The sequence below is a fragment of the Coenobita brevimanus genome, chromosome 8, assembly GCF_032717465.1.
Source record: "Coenobita brevimanus isolate Jiangsu-jjx chromosome 8, ASM3271746v2, whole genome shotgun sequence".
Lineage (NCBI taxonomy): Eukaryota > Metazoa > Arthropoda > Malacostraca > Decapoda > Coenobitidae > Coenobita > Coenobita brevimanus.
Window position 1 is genome coordinate 15,469,787 of NC_136961.1, and position 19,916 is coordinate 15,489,702.

Sequence of the window (19,916 nt, forward strand, 5' to 3'; positions counted from 1 at the left end):
CATACTGGTGGATTGTCTGGAAGTTGGCCAATTTTAGTTTAACATAATCATCCATGTTGTAGATGGGTTCCGGCTTTGAGGATAAGAGAGAGTATGGGAGGTCCTTGTCAAAACCAAAGAGAACAAAGAAGGGAGATTCAGCAATGGATGCATTGATGGAGCTATTGATTGAGGATGCCACTTGGGGAATCCAGTCATCCCAGGACGAACTATGGGAGCCTAGATGTCTAAGGCACTCTAAGATTTTCCGGTTGTGGCGTTCTACAAGGCCATTGGAAGCCGGATGGTTAGGCACGACATTGCACTTACTGATATGAAAGTGGCGACAGATCTCATCTAGAAGGCTATTGTTGAACTCTGTACTGCTGTCAGTAAGAATGGTATGAGGGGTATTGAACGGGCAAATTACGTGATCTACAAAGGCACGTGCAACGCTCTTCGCGGTCTTGTCAGAGAGGGGTACGAGGACACAGTAGCGGGAGAAATGGTCGACCGCTACAAACAAGTACTCAGCGCCGGATTCCGTGAGAGGTAGTTTTAAGAGATCGATTGAGACAGTTTCCCATGGTCGTGACGGGATTGGGTATTGTAAGAGAGGTGCAGGTAAGCCGGTTGATCCTTTGTGGCGGTGGCAGGAGAGGCAAGAGTCACAGTGGGCATTGATATCGTGGCACATGGTTGGCCAATAGTATTTGAGACGTGCTTGGCGGAAGCATCGGTCTTTACCTGGATGGGAAGCTTGAGGGGTATTATGAACAATGTGAAGAACCGTTGGTATCAGGGCAGTGGGAACAACAAGTTGGCGTACTTCGCGATTGGGCATGTCTTTGCCTGTTAGTAGTGTTTTCCTGTACAAGAGGTCATCATCTAGCATGAACTCATCTAGTGATACTGGCAGAGTAGGTAAGGTCGAGGCATCGCCAGATTCTAGGTAATAAATGACTTTGGACCATATGGGGTCTTGGCGCTGAAAATTTCATACAACATCTGACATTAGTGTAGTGTTTTCAGTTACTTCAGGCTGCAGTGATGTTATAGCTGCTGCTACGTGACGTGAGAGTGAGTCTGTGACTACATTCAACTTGCCTGGTACATATTGAAAAGTGCGATTAAAGTCCTGACTACCGCTAGCGCTTCGAGATCTGTGACACTGTGGTTACGTTCAGCGGTTGTAAGGGTGCGACTAGCATACGCTATTACGCGCTTCCTTGATGCTTTATCGAGTTGCATCAAAACGACACCAAGTCCAGTGCCTGAGGCGTCTGTGCAGAGAAGGAAGGGTGTGGTATAATCAGGGAACGCTAGAACAGGGGCATTTACAAGAGCTGTCTTTAGCTTTTGGAAAGCCTGTGACTGGTCGTTAGTCCAAACAAAGGGCACATTCTGCTTGAGTAAGTGAGTCAGGGGAGCGGCGATCTTTGCGTAATCTTGTATGAATCTACGATAATAGCTACTGAGGCCCAGGAAACTTCGTACAGCTTCAGTAGTGGTAGGTTCTGGGAAGTTAATAATCGCCTTAGTTTTATCCTCATTAGTATGAATGCCTTGTGCATCTACGACATGGCCTAGGAATTTGATTTTCTTTCACAGGAAGTCACATTTACTGAGATTGATTTTCAGGCCTGCGAGCTGGAGGCGTTCAAAGACTTGCCAGAGCTTGGTAAAATGGTCAGGGATGGATTTACTCACAACAATGATATCATCTAGGTAAGCAAAAAGACAGTGTCCCATCATACTGCTGAAGACTGAATGGGTAAGTCGCATGAACACGGAAGGAGCAATTCTCAGACCAAAAGGGAGTCTCTTAAACTGAAAATGTCCAGATGGGGTGCTGAAAGCTGTAACTGGGTGAGAGGACTCTTCCATTTCTACCTGCCAGTACCCGCTGAGGAGGTCTAAAGATGAAAAGACTACGTTATTTTCACCAAAGGATTCTAGCAAATCAGTAAGGACGGGTAACGGGAAACAGTCTGGAACGGTGACAGAATTGACCTTACGATAGTCGACTACTGGTCTAAAGTTGCTGTCCTTCTTTGGTACTAAGAAAAGTGGGCTATTCCATGGACTGACGGAGGGTTCGATAATGTCCTGGTCTAACATGTTCTGTACCATTTGATCTGTCTGCTTTCTCTGGCTATGAGGAAATCGATACGCTGGTATGTAAATTGGCTGTGTTCCTGGTTGTATTTCAATCGTATGTTTGACAAGGTCTGTTCTGCCCATCGGTTCACTGGGTAAAGCAACCACGTTTCTGTACGAGGTCAGAAGGTTGAGGAGTTGAGGCGTATTTTCTGGGAAATCTGTGCAAGTGAGATGTGAGAGCATATCGGATGAATATGTCGGCGCAGACCCCGTAGAGTTAATAGTACATACACCTATTGGCATACTATCATCAGTTTGAATAGTAGGAATTGAGGAATCCTGGCACACCTTTACGGCCGCTGGGTATACTAGGAAGTCTCCAATCTTTACACCACTTTTAAGTTTTAGTGGAGCATTTGTGACATGGAGCAAGTACAGGTAGCATAAACTATCCTCCAAGACTGTACACCACGCTGACTCATAAGTCAAGCCATTCACACAACACGTCTCAGGTAGTGTTAGTACATCCACTCCTTCTTTCGCACCGGCAACACAAACAGAGACTTTGGTGAACTCACGCGGTAACAAAATTGTGCACGTATTCGTTACTGCACGTTTCGTCTCTGCGTGTTGGAGAAGATCATTCACACTGTGTGAGGTAGGTAATTGAGACACGTCTGAGTCAGCGATAGTGTTGTCGGGAGAGGAGGTAAGAGCCATTTCCGAAGGCTGAGAGGATGTAGCAGTAGATATGGAGGAATTTATGTCCTTGCTCGCAGTCATTAAAGGAATGATCTCTGTATTCTCAGATGATGATAGTGGTAGTTTGGGCTGGTCTGAACTTTTTGGTAGCGATTGGGACAATGGTAACTGAAGGACTGATTTGATCGTAAGAACAGGACGGGGACATTCCATACTGTAAACTGGGAATCCAGAAATGTCTATACTACCACAAGCAGGTAATAATGCAATGGAGTGTTGTGCCATGGTGGAGAAACCAATAAGGGCATCTGCGGGATACCGCAAGTCATTAGTGACATGAAATTCAATTGGGATAGGGGGCAAATCTCTGTGGAGTTTGACTTCTAGGGTGACTCTTCCCTTAACCTTAAACTCTGAGCCTTCGACACCACATAGGCGAATGTCTGGTGGTTCTAGGAAACTGACGTGGTTGTGATGTCGTTGAATAAGATGTAAGGAATTGTCGGAGATCAGATTTACTATAGATTCTGTGTCCAAGGAGAATGACGTTGGTATGTCATGACCGCATCCGAGAATGATTAAACCTGAGGATGTTATGGGACCTACATGGCGGATGGGGAGTTGGGTTTCCGGTTCGACGTGATATTGGTCCGATACAGGGGCGGCGCTTCCCCCGACTGTTGGCGGTTGAGGTAACGACATTCCTCAGTGGTGTGAGTCGTGCTGGATTTGTGGTATTTGCAGTGTGGACGACGGGAGCGGGAAGGCGTACGCTGTCTGGTTTGGGAGTGAGAACGTCTGTATTTACGGTCGCAACTGGATTCTCGATGTCCAGGATGACTACAGTGCCAGCAAAGAATCGAAGATTGTCTGTTCCGTCGGACGCTAGATTGATCACGACCTGCGGTAGGAGAACGATGCGTGGCAGGTCTGCTGCATGTGGTGGAACGGGAGTGAGATTGGTCTGGGGTAGTGGAGGTGTGACAGACTGAGGAGGCCAAGGGTTGGGTGGTGCCCTGACGTGTGTAGTTCGAACCGGTTCTTTCATGAATGGCTTTAGTGACCTGAATAATTTTATCTCCTGGATTGAAACCGATTTCCAAGGCTAGCTCTCACTGTTTAGGAGTAAGCCAGTGAAGGAATCTCAGGTAACCAGTTAAGTCAGCAAAGTTAGTGAGTGAAAGCACTGGAACGCCATTATTGTCTTCTAACCATTTCGTGCCTACCAGTAATTGGAGCATCTCGCTACTAGTTGCTTTCATGGCAGCAGCAGCTTCGCAGAGCTTGTCATGTTGCGCTGGGACCCTCAAGTCCTCATCCATTTGGTTTAGGAGATTAATGAATCCCATGAGAGACACGGTATTTGAATGCTGGCAACAAAGGCTGATGAGTTCTATCTATCTGTCTATTGCCAGACGCCTCAATCCCGTTTGGGGTGGCCACAAACAAATCGCCTCCAAGTCGCCCTGTCCCCCGCCATTTCACTCCCCTGCTCCCAACTCACCCCCCTCTCTCATATACCTCTCCACCCCATCTCTCCATCTCATCCTCGGCCTCCCCCTCCCTCTTTCCCCCTCCACCTCACTCACATACACTCTCTTCGTCAGTCTTTCACCCTCCATCCTCTCCACATGGCCAAACCACCTCAGTGTGTTCCTCATAACGCTTCCTATCACATCCACATCAACATCACAACGCTCCTTTATATCGTCATTCGTCAGCCTGTCTCTCCATGTGACTCCACAGGCTCCTCTTAAATAACTCATTTCCACGGCTCTCAGTCTTGACTTATGTCCTTCCAACAACGTCCAAGCTTCACTTCCGTACGTTAGAGTTGGTATCACAATACTGTCATGTAGTAACTTTTCACTTCCATGCTCACTTCCCTGTTTCTTATCACTGCTTTCAAAGAACAAGCAACCTTTCTTCCCTGCTGTACCCTTTCAAGCACTTCACCCTCCAAACCTCCATCCTTACTCATCACACTACCCAAGTACTTAAACGTACTCACATTTTCCAATTCCTCACCATCCAACCTCGGTGTACATTCACTGACTTCACCTCTCTCAAAGACCATCACTTTACTCTTCCCTACATTCACCTTTAGATTCCGTTTCTTGCACACTCTCTCAAACTCATCCACCAAGCCTTGCAGCTCCCCTTCGTCTTCACTCAACAACACAGTATCATCTGCAAACAACAGTACAGGGAGTTTCCAAACACTATCCTCTCTCACCAGGGCCACTCCAACATCCACTACCCTACCTTGTACCTCTTTTATTACCCCATCCATGTACAGATTGAACAACCATGGAGACATGACACATCCCTGTTTCAACCCAATTTTCAAAGAGAAAAATTCACTTAGTTCACCATCCACACGCACTGCAGCCTTCGCACCATCGTACATACTCTTCACAGCATTCAACAACTTTCCATCTACTCCATATATTCTTAACACTTTCCACAATCCTAGTCTATCCACCCTGTCATATGCTTTCTCCAAATCCATGAAAGCCGCATACAACTTCTTTCCCTTCTCTAGAAACTTTTCCACTAAAGATCTGAGAATGAATATCTGATCTACACAACCTCTTCCCTTCCTAAAGCCTCCCTGTTCTTCTCCAACTAATTTATCTGTTCTTTCTCTAACTCTGTCAATAAGTATCCTACCATACACTTTTCCTATTATACTAAGAAGACAAATGCCCCTATGATTACCACACACTTCTTTTTCCCCTTTTCCTTTGTACAAGGGAATAATTATACCTGACTTCCAATCCTCCGGGACTCTACCTTCCTCCCAGGCCAATCTGCACATCTTCCACATCCATTCTACTACTATCTCTCCCCCATGCTTCAGCATTTCACCACACACTCCATCAAATCCTGGGGCTTTCCCTGATTTAACTTTCTTCATTGCTTCCACAACTTCTATCCTACTGATTTCTTCCTGTCTTCTCACCTCCCTCCTTCTCCCAGCCATTCCCTAGCCACTTATACTCGCATTACTTCCATCCTCCACGTTCAACAATTCCTTAAAGTGTTCTCTCCATCTGCTCACTTTTTCTCCCTTCTCCACTAGTAATCTACCATTTTTATCTTTCACTCCCCTGCTAACTTCACTTCCACCCTGTCTTACTCTTTTCACCTCTTTCCAGAACATTTTCTTACAGTCCCTCCACTTTACACTCAAATTCCTTCCAAATTCCTCATCCACTCTCTTCTTACTCTCTCTTACTAATCTTTTCACCTCTCTCTTTCTTTCTACACATAACTCTCTCTTCCACCCCTCAACTTCTTCCACGCCCCTATTTCTCATCCATTCATTGTATGCTTTCTTCTTTTGTGCCACAGCCTTTTTCACCTCTTCAGTCCACCACGCTGTTCCTTGCACCCCCCTCCGTCTTCTCTTCCTTCCATACACCACATCACATGCTGCACACTTCTTCTGTATCTACACACACCTTCCACGTCTCCCATCTGCTCCAATTCATATTTGCCCAATCGTTCCTCCACTTCTCTCTTATACTCTGCCTTTTTCTCATCCTCTTGTAACCTTTCCACTCTCCTTGCAACTACTCCTTCCTCTCGTCTTTCCCTTCTTCTATTCCTCCACCTTACCAGAACTTTAATTCTGGCCACCACCAAGTAGTGGTCAGAAAGTCCACTCCCCCAACCTCTATAAACTCTTGCATCCAATATACATCTTCGCATCCTTTCATCCACACACACATAATCAATCATTGCCTTCCTTTCACTCAGTTCACCACCCACCCTTCTCATCACTCGCCATGTATACCTGTGGATCATTTTATGCCTGAAGAGGGTATTGGCTATCACCAACCCCCTCCCAGCACAAATGTCCACTAACGCACTCCCATTCTCATCTATCTCAGCAGGCACACCCCACTCACCAACTATTCCATCCACCTTCACATTCCCAACTTTACCATTCATATCACCAATCAAAAACACTCTCTCATTCCTTCCAAACTTTTCCATGCACACTTCTACATTTGTCCAGAACTCTTCTCTCACTCTTCTAGCACGATCTTGCGTTGGCACATACACACACACAATCGCCCACATTTGTATTCCAACTTTCAACTTTACCCACATAATCCTTGATCCAACTGATCCATACTGTCTTATGCTCCTCTTCCATCTTTTACTCACAACTATACATACTCCTTCCTTTGCCCTCTCATTCTCACCTACTCCTGCACATATACCCCATCCATACTCCCATTCTCTCACACTTTCTCCTCTCCATTTTGTTGCAGTTATTTCAGTTATTTCCGTACGAAAATCAGCAAAGGTATGAATGCTATCGAAATGTCCTGCACGGATCGCGGATCCGATGTCCTATTTGCCGTGGTGCAAGCAACCCATGAGGTAGGCTACTTTGAGCGATTCATCGGTGATCTGCCGATTGTGGATGTTTGTTTCGACTTCTCTGAGGAAATCATAGACAGACCAAGTTGGGTCCTGGCCGGTAAATTTGGGACGATTGGCATCGTCGAGATAGATAGACTGCAGAGGGTTGGCCATGGCTGGAAGTGCAGAAGTGGCGGTAGGAGAGGTGTGGAAGAGAGAGAAGGTAGTGGTAGTTAAGGGCGAGCAAGACGGGGTATGAAGTGAGGCAGGAGAGTGAACGATAGGGGAAGGAGTAGAGGAAGAAGAAGGGAGTGTAGAGGTAGGGGTAGAGGAGGAGGTATCTGGATTACGAGTGTAGGATGGGTAGTAAGTGGTTCTGTGGGAAGTGAAACGGGAGTCTCAGGGACAGGGCAGTGGTACTCTTTGCCACTTCGTAAATGAGTGATCGTGTTAGAGTCGGCAGATGGTGTATGATCAGGTGATGTTTCCGGGTCGAGAGGGCTGGTGTTAAGTGGTTGATGTGGAAAGTATAACATTTAATGCGGCAACGGAAGATGAGATGAAGGATGAAGATGGATATGTAGGTGGAAACGTAAAATATAACAATGAGAGAATGTAATACACGAGTAGGTGTGAAAACGAATGAAGGTGCGGGGATGGATGGTTTAAATAAAAGGCGAAGGATGAGATGGATAATAAATAACGTAGGTGAAGATGAAAACGGGGTAATGGAAATGAGATGGAATATTTACAAAAGATCCAATCTGTAGAGAAAATCGAGGATAATCTCTATAGAAAGGTAAGGTATACTATAGTTACACAGTAGAGACGGAATTGACGAGATTTATGACGTGCAGGTGTGGCTGGGCGTAGCGGGGCTGGGGCGGGGCGGGGCGGGACGGGGCGGGGCGTCGGTGGAGAGACAGCTGGGCGGAGAGGGGAGTGGCTGGGGACGAGACTGGAGTGATGTGTTGGATGAGTCTTAGAAGATGGGGAACTTCTCGCTTGGCTTAAGTCGAGACGGGAAGAGACGCAGCGATGAGTCACCGGCATGGAGTGGCGGTCCTAGGAGGCTCACGTAATTCAGACCACATGTGGCGGCGTCGGGGCTGGTGGTGGGGTGTGAGGGCAGATGTTGGTTCAATGCAGGTGTAGAGCTGTTGAGTTGCAAATGCAGAGAATGGCGGTGGGCAGACAGTGGGCAGACAGTGATAAGTGGCACCGTGGGGGCAGGATTGATAATGAGTTCGAGACAGGTGTTGGGAACAGGTGAAACAGGTGTGTAGGTCGGCGATGGAGACACTTGCGGGCAGGAACAAGGTGTGTGGGTGGGGTTGTTTGAGAGGTGAGCACTGGTGAGAGAAATTGTACATCCGGAAAGCACAGCCGGTTATTACACCACGAGAGGCACTGAGGAGGGGTGAGGCTGTGAGATGCGAGACGTCGTGTATCTGTTGGTGTCACTAAATATTTTAGGAGGCGGTCAGAAGCCGATGGTCCAAACCACCGCTGCTACCAAATGTAACTTGCCATACTTTGGTGATAGAAACTCTGTGTACAAACAACTAGATAAGGAGTTTATTACGAGCTCACAACAAAATAGTCTTCCCTTCTTGAATGTCTGCTCTGAACTGACGCAGTGGCGCCGTCTTCCCAGGCTTGGGGCCCTGGGAAGGCGTGCTAGGTCAGCAAGTTTAGTGGGGGCATGTATGCACTGGGGGGGGGGGGCATATATACATCGGGGGGTAGACATATTGTAGGGGGGGTACATAATAATAATAAATAATAATAATAATAATAATAATAATAACAGCAGCAACATCGTAAAATCCCAATGTCTTAAGCCTCCTTTTCCCCCAGTCATTCACCAAACATTCTATCACATATACCGCCTACCGGTTCCCATATCCCCGTTAACAAGTGTCCATGCTTCATCAGGTATTCCGTTTGCTCAGCACCAATCCATATTCACTCCCCCATCGCACTGACGCCTCCCGTCAGTCTTGATCTGCATGAAATACCAACCGTAAACCGTCCCAGTGTCCGACCATCGATCAGGAGCCAATAAAATCTGCCATAAAAAGTCAGTGAAAAATAGCATTGCAGTTTTTATAGGTATTGGTGCCTCTTTTCTTAGAGAAGAATTGGGGATACCGAAAAAAAAAAAAATCCTTTAACAGTTCTTCTTTTTTACTTCTTATTTTACTCTGCTGGCATACGAAGCCTCTTTTGTATTAGGCTGAGACAGGCTTTGTATTTTTTTTCTGATGGCGGGTGGTTCTCTTTGATGCGATGCTTTGACGAGGAAAGAGACAAAACCTTTGTGAAACTGACGCTGTGGAATAGATGACGAACTTTTGTACATGATTGTATAGTCAGGGACTTTTTTTTTTTTTTTTATGTGCTCGACTCTGGGCATAGGCTTCAAAGCCTGCTCTCAAACTCAAACTGCACAGTAGGAGATGTTTGAGGGAAAAGTTCAGCTTTGTTAGAGAAAGAAACGCCAACAGAGCCAGTAGAGCAGAAAGGAGGAGGGAAGAAGGAAGATGCAAAGTTAGGGGAGAGGTTTTGAGCAAGGAACATGGAGAAGAGGGTGGAATTAGATTTGATTACACTCAGTCCTCGTAAATTGCTCAATTTGGGTCTGGACCACTGCAGTGATTTACGAATTCCGTGATTTATGAATAATAACTCTTATGTAAACAATTAATTTGGGTCTGGACTTTGACCAACCCGCCCCCACAGCACCCTACCTACACCTATCTAGGCACCATCAAACACAAACATACAAATTTAGGAATATTCAGTGCATGTATTAGATAGAAATAAGCAATGTTAAGGGATCTCACCTAAATCCTATGACGAAATTGCTTAAGTGAATGGAGTGGGGTGGTGTTGGGAAGAACTTAGAACCTCTCAGCATGAGCTGGAGGTGCTCCCTCATGCTGTTCTCCCTTCTCCAGCTCCTCTGCCTCCCTCAGGAAGCCCTCAGAGTCTGCCTTAGAGATGACAGATGCTACGTCATCCACTCTCATTAACTCTGCAATTATGCAAGTCCTTGTAAAAATGCACAGCTTTTTCTAGGTAACCTATACTCTCACTACACCTTTCCTCATCACATTCAGTGGATTTCACAATCTCCTTGGCCATGTCTACGTAAACAAGCAAATCACTGAGCTCCTTCATAGAAGGCCCGCCACGTTCCTGCACATTCACTTCACTCACTTCACTCACTTCCAAACGGTTTAGGTATTGATTTGGCAACGATTAAATACGCTTTGTTGTTCCAGATGAATGGTTAAAACGCGTGCACGTAAATATCTATAAGGGGAAGGGTGATATCCTGAAAAGAGGAAACTGAAGAGATATAAGAATTTTGAACCAAATGATGAAGGTAATGGAGAGAGTCTCGGAAGATATATGGGAAAGAGTGAATACTGACGAGATGAAGTTTAAGTTTACGCCAGGCAAACGGACCACTGATGCAATATTCAATGTCCGATAGGTTTAGAAAAAAAAATTATTATAAAAGAGATGTGTTTTGTTTTTGTTGATTTGGGAACGGCCTTTGGCAGAATTCTTTGGTAGGTTGTAAAGTGAGCAATGAGAAAGCTTGTGACTGAGGAGTGGCTGGTTAGAGTGGTTATGGCAATGTATAGTATGCGGGTGCTCGCACCCAAGAGTGTAGTGCCCGGAAGCGATAATGAGTTGTATCTAGTTTATTTTATATGACCAAAAGTTCGGTTGAGAGAGGGTGGCCGAGGCATGGCTGTTACCATGCGGACGTGTCCAGAACACAGATTAATTACCTAGTTGTTAAGTCACTTTTTTTTTCCTACTGTAATTCACTAGTATTAAGTCTCTTTATAATATAATATCTCGAGTCGATGGGAACATGTGCCTTTGTTCACATAATCCAGCATAATGTACGCGTGCGCAAAGTGATGTAAAGCACGATAAATTCCATTATTTTTCGATGTAAGGGTATAAAGTGAGAGGTGATGAGTAATTATTGTAACAAGAGAATGTTTTTTTTTTTTTTGAGTAATCGATTGTAAGGGGAAAGACATCACACTGAGTCTATCTCGAGTCTGTAATAATTAAAATCTTAAATTGCGTACGCCGTCATCCCCCCCTTCCCCTTGCACCATGCAAATTTGGCGCGTCTCACTCGCTCACCGGCCGCGATAGATGGCAGATGGTCGGTAAGGTCGTCATCCTCCCTCCCCCCTCCATTAGCCTTTGGACAAGCGAGTCCTGTTCCCGCTCACCTCCCCTACATTTTTTGAGCTGGATAGTGAGGTATTTCCTATATATTTGTGTACTGTACTTTATATTATTTAGTAACGAATACGAAATGCTACATAGTTCTGTCTGAGCCTCAGATAAATGTGTGATTTTTTTTTTTTTGTAGGCCAAGTATTAGGTGCCCGGGGACTGTGAATTATTTATTATTGTGTTGAAATGACTTTGCAATTCAGTACTTATTAGGCCTATGTTATGAGTTAATGTTCACATAGTTACTTTGTGAAGCACAGTGATATTGATCCAGTGATGATTTTCATGGTTAGAGTTAGTTAGGTATGCTTACTGTGTATGTTACAGTATTTTTTTTTTTCTATGTTATCCCTACAATAAGTATTATTTTGAGCAGACCTATGTGCACCGCCGGATTAAGGGGGGGGCCCAAGGAGCCCGGGCCCTGGGCCACCCACCAAGAGGGGGCCTCCCACCAGAGCAGCAGAAAGTTGAGCACAGGCACCCACCTGTGCGGAGAAAGGTATCCCTAATATTCAAAACTGTATCTGGAACATTAAACATATTCTATGAAAAATATTGGATGAATAGTCCCCATTCAGTATTTCCTAACTAAAAGTGTCCTATTTATATATTAGGATTTAGGTTACCAGTCTGTGGTGTATGCCATTGGGGGAGTTGGAAAGGGGGCCTCCCTTCCAAGCGGGCCCCGGGCCTCCCACATGCTTAATCCAGCCGTGCCTATGTGTCTGTAGTGCCCTGTGTTATTCTGTTATTACTTGAGATGCCGAGTGTTTAACTCATGTTTCTTTATTATGACACTTTCCTGATCATGTGAAGGGATTACTTGCATTGGGGAGAATAGTTATTCATTATTCATATTAACTTCTAGCGGGTTCAAGCGTGGAGGTTGAAGTTCCAGTGAGTCAAAATCCAAGTGTGGAGGTCTAAGTACCAGTGAGTGAGTCCAAGTCCAGGCGTGGAGGTCAAAGTCCCAGTGAATCAAGGTCCCAGTTGTGAAAATTAAGGTCGGGAGTGGCAGAGGACTGGACCAGTGAAATTTGTGCTCAGAGGGACGATTATGAAGAAACACATTGGACTGGGACAGAGGAGCTAAGTTTTGTGCATTTGATATTAGGACCATATAGAGATATATTTTTCGAACAATGTGCCAACTGATTCATGTTTAATCTGTAAAGCAAGTAGCTGGGGAAGATTTCTACTTTTTGGTCTTGTTAATACACATTCCCTCCCACTCGAACTTTATTGTTTCTATAACCCTTGAGAACTGGTCGTGTAGAGCTTACCTAGTAGTTTATTAATGTACAACTTAGAAGCATTCTGGGAAACTGTGAAGGTTGGGCTTGGGTTGGCCTAGTTGAAGACTGGCCCCATCATTTTGGCATGCTACCACTCTTAATTTGGCCACTTGAAATGTAATAAACGCAACCAAAGAGGTCGCTAATGGGAGAGAGTCTCCATCAGTCTGAGTTCCTGACCGTTCCAGCACACATTGGTCATCAATAGTGACTTGTTTTCTACCCCTTTTGACCATTTAAAAGTCTGGATCGCAGAGGTGACAGTACAAGTGAGAGTGAACTGGTTCGAGTGATGAGATTTCCTTGAATGTTAGCGTTTAACAGAGGGAAAGTTTTGAACGCCATATTGTTCTTCATGATGTCTGAAGCTCACTCACGTGACTTCAGGACTGGACTCCCATGGGAGGTGTCGTATGCTGATGACTTTGTGCTGATTGCAGAGAATGAGAGGGTAGGGGGGGAAAGATTTAGGAAGTGGAGACATGGAACAAGATATAAGGGTTTGACAGAAAATGCGGGTAAAACAAAGATGATTATATCCAGGGCTGTTGGCGGTACGGTCGAAGCAAAGGGAGTATGGCAATGTGCAGTTTTTTACAAGGGTGTGGGAAACTACTCCATCTTGTGCAATGCTTGTGATAAGTGGGTGCCTAAGAGATGATATTAGAGGTAGGTTGCAAAATATTGCTGATCTTTGACAATGGCAGCAGCATCTTGATGTCATACCGCTTAGAGCGCTTCATCGGGGGGTCGGGAGGGGTCATGGCAGGTAGGAGTCGGGGGGAATTTGCACAAAAATGGCAGGTAGCTATCGTACTCCATGGCGACGGTCTGTAGTGTGTGGAGTGGTAGGACAAGAACAACAACAACATGGCTACATTAGTATGCACACTTGCCACCAGGGACGTGCAGTGACTGGTTGTTGGGTCGCGATTTTCAGTTTGAATGCCGCGGTTTACGATTCTCCTCGGAAAAGGCCCACTTGGGTGCCAGATCCGCGATTTTCATGTCTTGACAGTGATTTAAGGTTGACGGCAGACTGACGGCCACTTTGCCGCGATTTACGAGGATTGAATTGTAATTGTTTTTAGGAGGTCGAAGAACAGATTTTGAACGAATACGGCAGATTTAGACTCGGCATGGGAAGTATGGGCCAGTTGGTGTCATGATCCTGTGAAAACCACAGCCTTGTGGCAGACAGCATTTGAAAAGCATTTTATTTCAGTAATGAGAGGGTAAGAAAAAGAAATGTATGTTTCCATACCCGAGAAAACTTTCTTCGTAATACGTAGGGCACACCGAATGGCTCTTGGCTATGAGAGTATTCATCACTCCAGCTAAAAACAATACTAATGCATGAGGACGTCTAATCAGCAGTGACGTTGTGTAACAAACGCTAATTTTTGGAAGGGTCCCAAAACTCAACTGGGGCGACTGGGCTGGTTATAGAATTAATACACTGACTGAAGAGCCCAAAGAAGAAAGGGTTGACAGAGTAAGCAGAAGGATCTGTAGTGAGAAAGAAAAATTATGCCAAGGCTACCTTCAGCACTGTACGTGCCACTGACTGATTGCTCCCCAAGTTGTTTTAGGTCATTTAGAAGAGAAACTATTTACGCTTGTTTCTTAAGTGAATCGGCGACATTAGGAGAAAGCCAAAGGAGGTGGTGATGAATAGTGAAATCGTCTAGAATACGGATTTGAAAGAAAGAACAGAGGGAGATAATGTGCTAAACACTGTAAGGTAGATTCTCAAAGAAATTTGGAAAACAAAGTTAAAGGTTAAGTAAACTGCACTGATATATATTTCTGGATTCACACACACACACACACACACACACACACACACACACACACACACACACATATGCAAAAATTATTCGAGTTCTGAGGCCCAGTGAAATGGGAACTCTAGCTCTTCCTGTCATCAGTTTTTCACGGAAGCAAAATGTTACTTTAAGTGAACGACTGAGAGAAGCTATTGGTTCATTTGGGGTTGGGGACGCTCACCATCCACTCACTCGATGTAATGCTGCTCTCGGGTGTCTGCTCTTTCCTCTCCCTCCATCCTTCTTTCCTTCCATCCTCTTCTGTCTTTTCTTTCCCTGATTCTTTCCTCGTCCTTCTGCCTACGGGTGACTTTACACTCCCTCTTCTGTCTTTATTTCCTTCATTCTTTCCTCTTCTGCCTGTGGGTGACTACACTGAGTGACAAGCCAAATTTGCTCTACATTAGGAAACCATTTACTACGCTGGGTAGTAACCATATAACCAAACTTTGGTGCTTGGTGGTTTAGTGGGAAATTACAGCGCCCCAGTCTGAGCTGGTGAAGGTTTATATCCAAGGGATGGTTGGAGTTTATTGCTCACATAATGCCACTCAGGGATGAGTGAGGCTGGTCACTCGCATCATAATATCAGGACCAACCTGCCTAGGTCCGGGCTCCTGCGCTCCTCATGGGGCAATATAGGATTGGATGATGGATGGATGGATGGATTTACTATAAACATTGGCTTTGATCCGTTAGAAACTGTGTATCGTGACTTACATTATGTGTACTGAGGAGAAGGGAAGGATACAAGAAGTTTAATTTGGATTTATGCCTATCAGTTAAAAGAGGGGCATAAACGGAAAGGGTGAATGATTTGCCAAGGCTTAGTCTTTGTCCAGTACACAGCTTGTAGGCAAGTCGTTGATTCTATATACAGGTCCCCAGCTGAACTGGTTCAGGAACATTGGCAAAAGGGATAAAACTTTGTTCAAGAAATTGGCTGGCCCAGAACCATAATAGGTTTCCTCCATCTGCGAGCTAGATGTGTTACCAATGCACCACTGGCGAAAGAGGTGTATATTAAGGTCAGGCGGAGTGAGAGAGAGAGAGAGAGAGAGAGAAAGATCCGTACACCTCTCTCTCTCTGTATATATATATATATATATATATATATATATATATATATATATATATATATATATATATATATATATACTGTACACACAACTGAAATGATTACGTGATTTTGTATAGCGAAATTTGGGGATCACTTAATCCTGCTAAAAAACCCTGTTATATGGTTACCATCCAGCGTAGTAAATGGTTTCATGGGTACAGGAAACCATCTGGCTTGTCACTCAGTGTAGAGATCATAAGGCAATTCTGTACACTGAGTGAGTGGATGATGGGCGCCCCCATCCACCATTAAGAGTTCTTATGATGGAAGTGAAGCAAGTGTAAGGGTTAATGAGCATTTAAGTGAATGGTTCACGATCGGTGTAGGCGTGCGACAAGGTTGTGTGATATCTCGATGGTTGTTCATAGTATGTATGGATGGGGTGATGAGAGAAGTACAAACACGAGTAATGGAGAGGGGAATGACGTTGGCAATGAGTGGTATTGAATGGAATATCTCAAATTTGTTGTATGCTGATGATGCAGTAGTACTTACAAATACCGGACAAGAACTTGGTAGAGTAGTGCAAAGTTTTGCTGATGTCTGTGAGCGTCGTGCCTTGAGAGTAAATATAGAAAAGAGTAAAGTGATGGTTATTGAGAGAGACGGTCACTCCCGGTGTGATGTTACAGCGAATGGAGAGGGATTGGAATTGGTGAGCGAGTTCCAATATCTGGGTACAGTGATAGAAAAGAGGGGAAAATGTGCACAAGATGTGGAAAGTAGAGTGATACAAGGAAGGAAAGTAACTGGTGCAATGAAGGCCTTGACAAGAAACAGGTTTGAGTGTTGCAGCTGCACGAGGCTTACATGAAGGAGTGTTAGTGCTAACTTTAACATATGGATGTGAGACTATGGTGTGGCATGAAAATGAATAGTCAAGAGTAAGAGCAGTGGAGATGGGACTGCTGAGGAATATATGTGGGGTGGATAGGATACCAAATAATGTGATTCGTGAAAGATGTGGAGTGAGGATGTCTGTGGACACCAGAATCGAAGTGAGTGTACGGGATGGTATGGTCATGTGCAGAGAATAGATAACAACAGAGTGGTGAAAAAGGTATATCTGAGAGAATTTGAAGGAGAGAGGAGGGGAGGTAGGCCAAGGAGAGGGTGGAGAGATATGGTGGATGAGTGTGTGAGGAGGAGAGGTTTGGAAGTCGGTAAGGCTAAGGAACTGACAACAGATCGAGCTGGTTGGATGAATGTGGTGAGGAGCAGTGCATGATCAGGGATTTGGCACCCCTTTTTAACGTGACAGCTACCGGATTGACTCTATCGGATACGTATATGTGAAGCTACAGAATATGGTGAATGTTTTTGGCATATCTGATGGAGCCGGGATTCCGGGGGCTTGATTGATAAGTGAATGGAAGCGTGGCCCATTGGATTGGGCAAATTTGGGCTGTCTGGACATTGCTACTCCTCACCCTGCCCTAGGGTGGGAAAGGAGGTCCGGATGATGATGATGATATATATATATATATATATATATATATATATATATATATATATATATATATATCATCTCATGTGCCGTTTGAGTGTCCACTGCAGGACCGGCCTATCCCAACCGAAGCGGGGACGATACAGCCAATGTATCTCTACCAAGTGGCTTAGGCTGTCTGGTAGAGATTGTATGTAGGGTAAGAAGTGCTTGTAAGTGTATTGTAGTGTTGGAGCGGCTTTGGATGTGTGTGTAGTCTATGAACCAAGTGTAATCGGCCCACACAAGCCGACTGGGTGCAAGCATACTTTATAGTATACGACACTGGTTCAACCACAGCACCTCTGATGTCCGCCAATGCAGTAAGTGGCCAGAAGAACGCTCCCCAAGTTTATTTCCCTGGCGGGGCGAGACCCCTCGTTCTTCAGTGTATGAAAACTCACACTTTACCTTTGTACCACAGAGGCTTCATATATATATATGAGAGTGTCTGTCTGTTTTCTGTCCTAAATGGAAATCGAGGAGATTAAAACTAACTAGAAATTATCAACTCAACACGGTGGGAACGTGGTAGTCTGTTGTAAAATTTTTTACTACTACAGCCACATCATTATTTGCTACAAGGGGTCAAATGGGTGGATGGACTGGCGGGGTGGGTCAGGAGGGGTAGGGCGGGTGGGAGGGTGAGCGTGGTGGTTGGATGGGTTTGGGTGGGCGTGGTTGGGCTGCATAGGTGGGTGAGTGGGTGGGCAGGATGGCTGGATGAATGTGGGTGAGTGGGTGGGCAGGATGGCTGGATGAATGTGAGTGAGTGGGTGGGAAGTGTTGGTGGGTAAGTAGGTAGTGGAAAAATAGGTTTACGCTAGAAATAGGTCCATGAAGATTATATCCATGGGGAAATGCGCCAAAGGATGAACATTGATTTTATGGGTAAAATTGGACCCCTGGGATCTTCTCCCACGGAAGTAGTGGCCATTGAGGGTTTCAAGCATTGCTGGTATGCACGATTATAGGGTTTTACCCGGGCGACGCCAAATTGAGAGATATACAACTCACCAAACCATAACTAAACTTATTGGTGTTTGTGATGCAAAGGTTTACGGTATCTCTGATGAAGGTTTCAGTGGTCTTTTATTGTAACCCCAGGCCGTCAGATGATGCTAACGGCAAGGGTGCGTGTGTGTGTGTGTGGATATTTGCCCCACACTTAGTGGGGCACGGGCAAACAAAGACCCCGTCAGGGAAGTGGCAGAAGGTGGCTCTCCAGAATGAGAGCATAGCTGGGCCGACACCGGCAGGCAGGGAAAGGCAGCAGAGGCAGGGAAGGGCAGTGAGAGGGGCAGGCAAGCACATCTGATGGTCGTGGAGGGCAGGGCGGGACGTGCAAAGGTGGACAGAGGCGCTGCGCTGAGTGGAAGGCGCCGACGAAGAACTGCAGATGGATAACGCACCGCCGCTGCCCTCAACCCCTTCCCCTTGGTGGAAAATGGCCATAAAGACTAGCCCAGCCCCCCAGCAAATGGAGACCAAGGAGGGAGGCCCGGACACGGTCGCAGGGAGGGCAGGCCCTGGTCCAGGTGGGCGGATGGAGGAAACTGCTCTCGACCTCCGGATGGGCAGGTCCTAGGCCGTGGCCCTCCAGGTGGAAAGGACAGGCCAACCCTCCTCGGTGATGCTAGGGAGGCTGGTCCCACCATGGACTGGAGTGGAGGTGTCGACGGGACAGGAGGTGGGCTGCGAGTGAACGGCAAGGACCAGCAACCGCATTTATGAAAGATGTAAATCCTCTCATACTTCGCGACTGTTTTCACCTTGTCCTGGATCACTCAGTCGTACAAAATGAGAACCCAGTTGTAACATCAACTATTGTAAGTGTATTTGTATACTAGGATAAAATTGTGACATGCTGCACCTAAGTGTGATTCACTAATGTGGGAACCCTGATTAAGTTTATATTCTGGTTAACAATGAACCGGTTTAAGTGAGATGGCACGTATCTTCTTTAATTCATTAAAGTTTACCCACAGATGCGTCAAGTTTTGAAAATGGCAGTCTTCAGCACTTAAGCATAACTAAAACTGGTGTCCCAGACTTATAAATCGGTGCCACTTATCCACTGCGATACCTGTCTATTTATTACCCAGGGAAAATCGCAGTTAGATCAGGAGGCTTAAAAATGCGCAGTCAGTCAATGCGTGGACCAGTTCATTTAGTCAACTGGTAGCCACTCAAAGCCGTGCTAACGGGAGAGGAGTTTTTCATTCCTGGCATACTGCTCATTATATTCATATGTCGGGTAATTTTCAAATACAGTGAATGAGTGGCAAAGAGTGAAATTTTATATGTACTGACCATCTGTCTTAGTGACCCATGTGCAGTCAACAGGCACTGAGCTTAAACCTTCTTTCTTTCCTCACATAATCTTTAGTAATAATTATTCCACCAAATGTCGACCAATTAATTTTACTGAGTTAACGATGAGCATAAGTGCCTGAGTGTGTTAATAACCTTCTCAGAGTCGGAACGACTCATTATTCCAGCTAACGCCACACGACTCGGAACGGCTCATACTTATATTTCAGGTAATACCACACGACTATATTTAGATGAAAATGAGCCACAGGAGCCTGAAAGGCTCGATATAGTGTTCAATTTCTCCAGTAGATACCTTCTTTAAATTTAATAAAAACTTCTGGGGGTAGCAATCAAAAACTTCATGTGACTTCCTCTCCATCACAGCTATGATTATTTTCTGCACTGTGTATTAGTTTCATCATTAT